This window comes from Gavialis gangeticus, unplaced genomic scaffold (assembly GCF_001723915.1).
Source record: "Gavialis gangeticus isolate Ggan-Ray unplaced genomic scaffold, GavGan_comp1, whole genome shotgun sequence".
Classification (NCBI taxonomy): Eukaryota; Metazoa; Chordata; order Crocodylia; family Gavialidae; genus Gavialis; species Gavialis gangeticus.
In genome coordinates, this window is record NW_017729022.1 from 39,949,883 (window position 1) to 39,957,630 (window position 7,748).

Genomic DNA, 7,748 nt, shown 5'->3' on the forward strand with positions numbered 1-7,748 from the left:
GTGTGGGGGGGGCAGGGGGGAGGAGAATTGTGCTGACCATTGGACAACAGGGGAAGGAAGGAAGGTAGGGGGAGTGTTACTTGCCAAGACTCTACTCGCTTGAGCAGCAGCTGCTGTTGCTGCTGCTTGTCTCCTAGCAACATCAATGATCTCGATGATTTGTTGGGTTCCCTTCCAACCCCAGCATATATGAATCTATGAACAGAAGCTTGTACTGCTGCTGCTGAGGCACACTGCAAGCTCCCATGACCCTTTCCTGGTGCCCTTTTTGCCCCCTACCCCTGAAGGGCAGGGTTGCATCTCCCATAGCAAAGCCTGGCATGGGTTGATGGGAGGGTCATTCTGCCATCCCAGTTTCAGATGCACTGCTAGGCCTGGCATTGCCTTTGTCCAGCTGTGCCTGCTCACCTCTGCATCTGCCATGGGGAAGACTCCTGGCAGGAGGAGGCAGTGTCTGGGGCTAGTGCCCCTCTTTCCCTGCACTAGTTATGCTACTACCTCTACTGTTTTGGTATTATAGCTTAAGGGTGACAACAGAAGAATATAGGACTAGAAGGAGCCTTTCTTTATCTTCATGCCTGTAACAAGACACCCAAGATAGTGCCTGTTACTAAGGGGGATAAGACTCACCCACACCCGAGCTGCAGCAGGACAAGTGGGATGATACAGGGAGCCAGGAGCCCAGGTGCTCCCAGTGAAGTCCTGCCTGGGCCCCAGCAGAGAGACATGTGGCCATCAGCCTGCTGGATTGACTCCCAGGGGAGGATCCAGGGGACAAAAGGGGGAAGGGGGCTGAAAGGAAGCCCTTGGAGAGTGGATTGGTGGTATGATGGGGATGACACAGGCCAGTGGAGCAGACCCCTGTGAAGACTGATGTCTGGAGCCCAACCACAACATAGTGCTCATAGGTACTTGCCAATGGTCTGGAGGTAGTGGAGACATTTATCCCAGAGAGGGATGTGGCAGCCAGGTGAGGGAAGAATCAGCACGGGGCCCCGTCCACAGAGACAGAAGCTGGGCAGAGCCAGTTTATAAGGCAGCAGGAGTGATGTTGATCCCCCTCCACTGCAAAGGTGGCCTGGAAATGCTAAGGGCTGAAAGGGGTTTAAAGGGACTCCAGGGATGTCCCTGCCAAGAGGGACAGGCAGGCGCTGGGACTCTGAAGGAAGAAAGGGCCACGCAGGAATTCTGTCACCAGCCGGAGGTGCTTATCAGGGACACTGGAGGGGCTGTGAAGATAACAGCCTGAAGGGGAGAGCTGCTGGAGGAGTGCCAGTCAACTGTAGGTGGCAGCAGTCAGATACTTAAAGGAAACACTGGGGAAGGACAGTACCAGGACCAAGCCTGGGAAGAGCAAGAGGGAGAGTCCCAAAGGGAGCACGTGTGTCCAGAACATTGCAGGTGTGGTAAGGACAGGGTGTAGGGGTTGGAGAAGCCCTGTGAAGAGACCCAGGGTCAAGACCCAAATGCATAGCAGGAAGGTCATCTCCCAACTAGTTTTCCTCTGTTTTATTAGACCACAACATTGGGGTAGCCACATGATGCTTTACAATGCCAAAGGCTCCAGTAGCCCCAGCTGTGAACTGGTAAATGGTCATTTGGCCTAGGGAGTTCAAAGCAGTTATGTGTAATGCTAGCCTCAGCTTCCTCTTCTGCCATAAGCTGTGGTGTACCTTAACCAGGCTAAATTTGAAGATCACTAGCTTTGGAGCACCTTTGATTTTGACTTTACACAAGAAAGGCTTGGAGCAGAGTATTTGCTTTGTGGAACTCTGCTGAAGACAGTGAGTGCTTCCTAGGTGGATGAATAAAACTGAAAAAAAATCATTAGGAATTTGCCCATAAAATTATGGCATTGATGGAGTTTAAAAGGAGGGAGAAGGTTTCATGGAGTTTTTAACCTATCTTCTAGAGCAGTTGAGTTTTTCACACAGCAGTTGAGTTGTTCCCTGTTATGACTTAATTTACTCTTCTAATCTAATGGCATAATTATTCTTTTTTGTTTTCCCATGTACTACAGTTTGCTGCATATACATTGTACCAAGGGAACTTATGAAGATTTATCTTACACGTGTGTCCTTTTGTCCTGAATTGTTTGAAATGCAATACTATGAAAAGCGAAGGGGGGGTGCTACTAAATACCTTGATATAATTTTAATTTTGTTCTCTAATTTAGTTCTATGTGCTTTCCTCCAGTAACCTTGATAATTTTCATTTTGCTGAAGAATAATTACAGCAGAATTAGAATGAACAGATAATTATGTGTCATAAATTCTATTAAAACAGAAGTTGAAAGAAAAGCTCAGTTAAAGGTCAGTATATTCTTTTAATATTGTATTCTGGCTTTTCAGATAGCAAATGTGCATTTTAATAAAAGTACATTGTGAGAGACAGTTATGCCAACAGCTGAAATAAAAATGATAGAAACCTATTTCTAGAAGACTTTTTGGTCTAAAATATGTATTTAATTATTTTTTTTGGATACTTGGTGGTTACAGGCCACCCTGAGGAACATACAATCTTTATGTTGTAGAGATATAGAAACAATACTGTCAATATATAGGTCACTAGACTGTGAGGCAGGAGACCTCAGTTCTAAGCCTGGCTCTGACCTGATGCAGCACATTTCATCCCAACTGTATGGGTAAATAGGGTATGGGTTTGAATACTGTACTGTGGCACATATTCTAGTGCTTCAGAAAGATGTGTTCCATTCATTCTTACTGTAGTCAGTTACGTTTTCCTGTTTCCTTCAATAGGAAGAAGTACCATATACTTTATGAAATTGTCTGTCAGGTGTTCTAATAAAGGTCAAAAGTTCATTTGATCCCAGTGATTCATTGGGCTAGTAGCACAATCAAGTCATGCCAATTTTTCTAGCCAACACAAAGATGAATGATATGGCCATTCATTACTTCTGACTGCATTTCATTCCTCAGCCCAAATGATCACCCTGTGTGGGTGACCAAATATTGGAACAAGTTACCCAGAGAAGTTGTGGAATCTCCATCCTTTGAAATTTTCAAGGGAAGATTAGATAGACACTTAGCTGGGATGGTTTAATCAGAGATTATCCTGCCTTGTGCTGGGTTAATGACCTCAGGAAGTCCCTTCCAGCCCTACTTTGCTACGAACATATGTAAATAGTACCTACCTATTTACAGCAGGGTCAACTGGAGGTAGCTATTGAGATAAGCCTGGAGTGAGGCTTGAAAATACCATGCTTGTGGAGTTGTAGCAAAGCACTTGAACTACTCTACCACCACAACTTCATTTTTACTGGAGTTGGGCATAGTTTTTGGTTGAATATTTTATTCATGGAAAAAATGTACACTTGAGTCAATGGAAACTATGAATTTGTGCTGAATGTGACAGTTGCCATCAGCAGAAACAAACAGCAACATCTATGACAACTTGTAGCTGAAAAAATACTTTAAAAAGAAAATATTTCATTTTTTTTTAATATTAATTTCATTAATAATTTATTGCATCTCAAAATGATATTTCAGGAAACAGTTTTCCTAATTGGCTTAGAAATAAAAAGTATAAAAAAAATTAAAACTGAAAGGATCAAATGTAAATGTCTTCTTCAACCTCAACTATTTTTTTTTCAGTGTTCTGTTCTTTTGACAATCAAATCAAATCAAGTATTTTCTGTCGTTCTAAAATGAAGTGTGTTCTTTTCTATCTCTCTCCTTCTCTCTGTTCTATTTCTCTCTCCCTTTATTGGTTCAATCAGCAAACTAAAACCATCTATTTTTACAGCTCCAGTTCTGACAACTGAAATGGACAACAAAATCATAAGAGGTATTGTTTTCATTTATTTTTTGTGCTAAAAATGAAGTAATATTCTTAGCTTGTCCAAACTCTGTAGGTGTATTGCAGCTTGACTGAAAACGGCATAGTATGCTTAATTGGAAAGCTGAAAAATTGCTTATAGCAGGTGACCCTGCGTAGAGTTTAGTGTCAATTATATTTGGAGCAAAAATCAGTCGTTTTAAATTGACACTAAATGGAATGTTGTACCATGAAACATTAGTCTCTAAATCCCCATTCCTTGTAACAAAGATATCCTTGAGTTCACATCCTGCTGAATACTGCTAAAGGAAAGGACCAGGGAGCAGTAGCTGCACCTACACTGTGCATTTTGCTTGGACATTGTTAAGAAAAAAACCTGCTAGGAAACAGATTTTACAAAATGGGAGGGTATATTGAAGGCTTCGCTACTGGTGTTCTGGGAACCATTTTGTCAAGGGTTGAGATATTTAATGATCACAGGTTCCCCAAGATTGAATAAAATCAAGTTTTCCCCAGTAAATCTTGGGTTCTCAATGGAGATGGTGAGGAATATTTGCCAAAATGGTTTTCCTTCAGAAAATGAAAATTTGTCAAAAGTGATACTTTAAGCAGGACCATCTCCATTTTGCTGCCTAGTCTGTCAGGAATTTTCTAAGGTATAAAACGGAACTTCTGGTCAGTAGAGACTTCAGAATAAGACTAGTGATTAAGGCAGGACATGAGAAATATATGTTGGGGGGGTTGTTTTTTAGTTTGGTTTTTTGGTAACCCAGGGAATAATTAGTTATGAGAGAGGAAACAATTTCTGTTGCTGAAACTTGGATGTGAGCCCATGTTTCCCAAACCCCAAAGGCCAGCTGCTGTAGGGTGGGTCCCCCTCTTGTCTTTCTCATTTTTTTGCAAATATTTTGGAAAGGTCTCAGTTTTATTCCCTTTCAGAACACACATTTTGGAAGGACTGAAGAGCTGTTTCACATTCAGTTCCAGTCCTGAGCCAAATCCATGATTTGGTTCAGGACTCAGTGGCCTAGGTTTAGCAAGAGGTCTAAAGAAGGGATCTTTTCCCTACCAGGGAAGTCCTTATCCACATTTCATACTGGAGTGTGTGTTTGTGTTCAAAGTAAAATTAAATTTAACATAATTTCCCTTTAAATGAAGAGAACCTTGTAGAAGAATCAAAAAAAAATAAAGTTATAATTAGAAATACCTATTGGGGAAGTTTGCAATAACAACAGATAGGTGCTGGCAAGACTTGTATTCCACAAATTTAAATAGAGCCTTCTCTGCTTTAACTAGCATCATTAAAACAAACTAATTAAAATGAAACTATATGGGGGGGAGGGGAGTAGCAGATGGTCCATGGGGGAGAGTGAGGAAAAGATTTCAATGGAAAAGACCATATATATTTTTTCACTTTTGCCATCTTTCTCTTTCTCTCTTGCTTAGTAGGAAATCAAGATAGTGGGCATGTCTACATGAGCTATTAATAGTAAAAAGGCTTACTGTGCAGTAAAATACACAGCTTTCCATGGGAGCACATCTACTTATGTTCCCTGTTGGGAGCAACTCTGCACCCAAAGAAAGCACCCTGATATGGAGCTGCTTCAACCCTGCTCTGGCCTCCTGCAGCAGTCTGGTCAAGCTCCAGGCTCCTTCAGAGTGCTAGGTCAGGAGCTGGCAGAGAATGTGGGGGCTGGTCCCAATGTGCATGGGACCAGGAGATCTCTGCTGGCTGCAGAGGTAGCTGTCTCTTGGCTCTGTGCACATCAGGAGGGGTCCTAATGTGCATGGGGCTGGGAGACAGCTGCTGCTGTAGAGCTTTCCTAGACCTGTGAACATGGGGACAAGCTCCTTTCCCAGCAGGGCTTCTCACTTCTGCGGTAGCTCCCAGCCGGCCTCCAGCTGCTCAGGGAAAACCCCACCCAGTGGGTGGCTGGCTAGGAGCTGCCCCAGAAGCTCTTGGCCAGCCCCTGGCTGGGCAGAGAAGCTCCTCCTGTGAGGAGCTGGAAGCTGAGCAGTGCCGAGGGAGGGGCGTAGGGGCCTACCTTGTCCTGGTGGTATTCAGCACCAGACCTAAGGGAGTTCCCTGTCCCCTCTGACCCCCTGATGTTGCAGCTGACTGGGAGCAAATATTCTCCTGGTCAGCATCTATATAAGTGCTACTGTGCAATATCTACTATACAGTTTACTACCTGTATTTACACATACTACCTAACTGTGCAATAGACTAATTTTCTGTGCAGTAAATGGCGTGCATGTGTAGATGGTAATACTTTACTGCACAGTACATTAGTCTACTGTGCAGTAAAACATCTTGTGTAGACACACTCAGTGTATAAGAAAATATTAAAAACTCTATTTGTTAAGATTACAATTAGGCAAAGGATCTGTCAGCTACTGATGAGTGCATCTTTTCCAATACTGTAGCAACGTCATACTGCTTAAATCAATAGTTCTATAGTGAAAATAAATGATTAATTTCCACTATGAAACATTTATTTCCACTGTGTGGAAAATAACATTCATTTGTAGTTTGATAGTCCTTTTGAGTATTCTAAAAATATACTCTAGCACATTATATTTATTACACCTTCCTGTACCTGAAACCAGTAATAAAAGATAACTTAATACACCAAAATTATGAGCTTTAAAGAAAAAATATTAGATTGAAAAAGAATATTCATGATTTGGGGATACTCCTGGAGGATAAAAGGACAAGAGGTTGAGAAGACAAATGACCTTGCCCCCCTTAGCAAAATAATGAGGAGAAATCAAATGATGTACTCAGAAACCTAGTTTTAACAGGACATTTAAAGGAATCTCTGCCTTGCCAAAAAAGATGCCCCTTATCCTCATCTTTTGTGCTAGACAAATAAAAAAAAAAATCTTATAAATAAAAAGAGCCTTGCAGATGATGACGACAACCACCAGCACCACCACCACCTAATGATTAAATTTGCAATAACAGCAGATACTGGTTGTGATTTATTTTCAGATGATGAAATATGTTGCTATGTGAGAATTAAAAGTGCCTGGGAAAAAGTAACAGGTCCAGAGAGGTCTTGCTCCCCCTCTATGCGGCGCTGGTCAGGCCGCAGCTGGAGTACTGTGTCCAGTTCTGGGCGCCGCACTTCAAGAGGGACGTGGAGAACCTGGAGAGGGTCCAGAGGAGGGCCACTCGTATGGCTGGGGGCCTCCATGGCCAGCCCTATGAGAAGAGGCTGAAGGACCTGAATCTTTTCAGTCTCCACAAGAGGAGACTGAGGGAGGATCTTGTGGCTGCCTACAACATTATCAGGAGCCAGTAGCAGGGACTCAGGGAAAGTCTGCTCACTAGGGCCCCCCTTGGAGTCACCAGGAACAATGGCCAGAAGCTGAGGGAGGATAGGTTTAGGTTAGACATTAGGAAGAACTACTTCAGTGTAAGGGTGGCCAGAGCCTGGAATAGGCTTCCCAGAGAGGTGGTGCTCTCACCTTCCCTGGAAATCTTCAAGAGGTGACTGGATAGGCACCTGGCTGGGGTCTTATGACCCCTGCCACCCCCAGTGTCATTCCTGCCCATGGCAGGGGGTTAGACTAGTTTATCTGTCTAGGTCCCTTCCCACTCATTGATTCTATGATTCTAGGAAAAGATTACCAGCTACCACCACCACTGAGTAAGCCTTAAGGAACGAAAGAACAGAAGTAAGGGGAAAATGCCATTGGTACCATTAGTATCACAGGTGAGAAGAAAGAATTGGTATGGATTCTACTATGTCACATAGTACATATAGGTTGTGTTCAGCTGCTCAGCTATTGTCTTTCCTATCTGCACTCTACAAACCTGTCATGAAAGTGCTGAGTAAGTAACTGCAAGTCTAGATTTTCACCCAGGGAAAGCAGGCAGGCATCTGATTGGGATTCTGCAGTCAATCTTTCCTACTATGATAAATGAACTATGAGTAAAGACA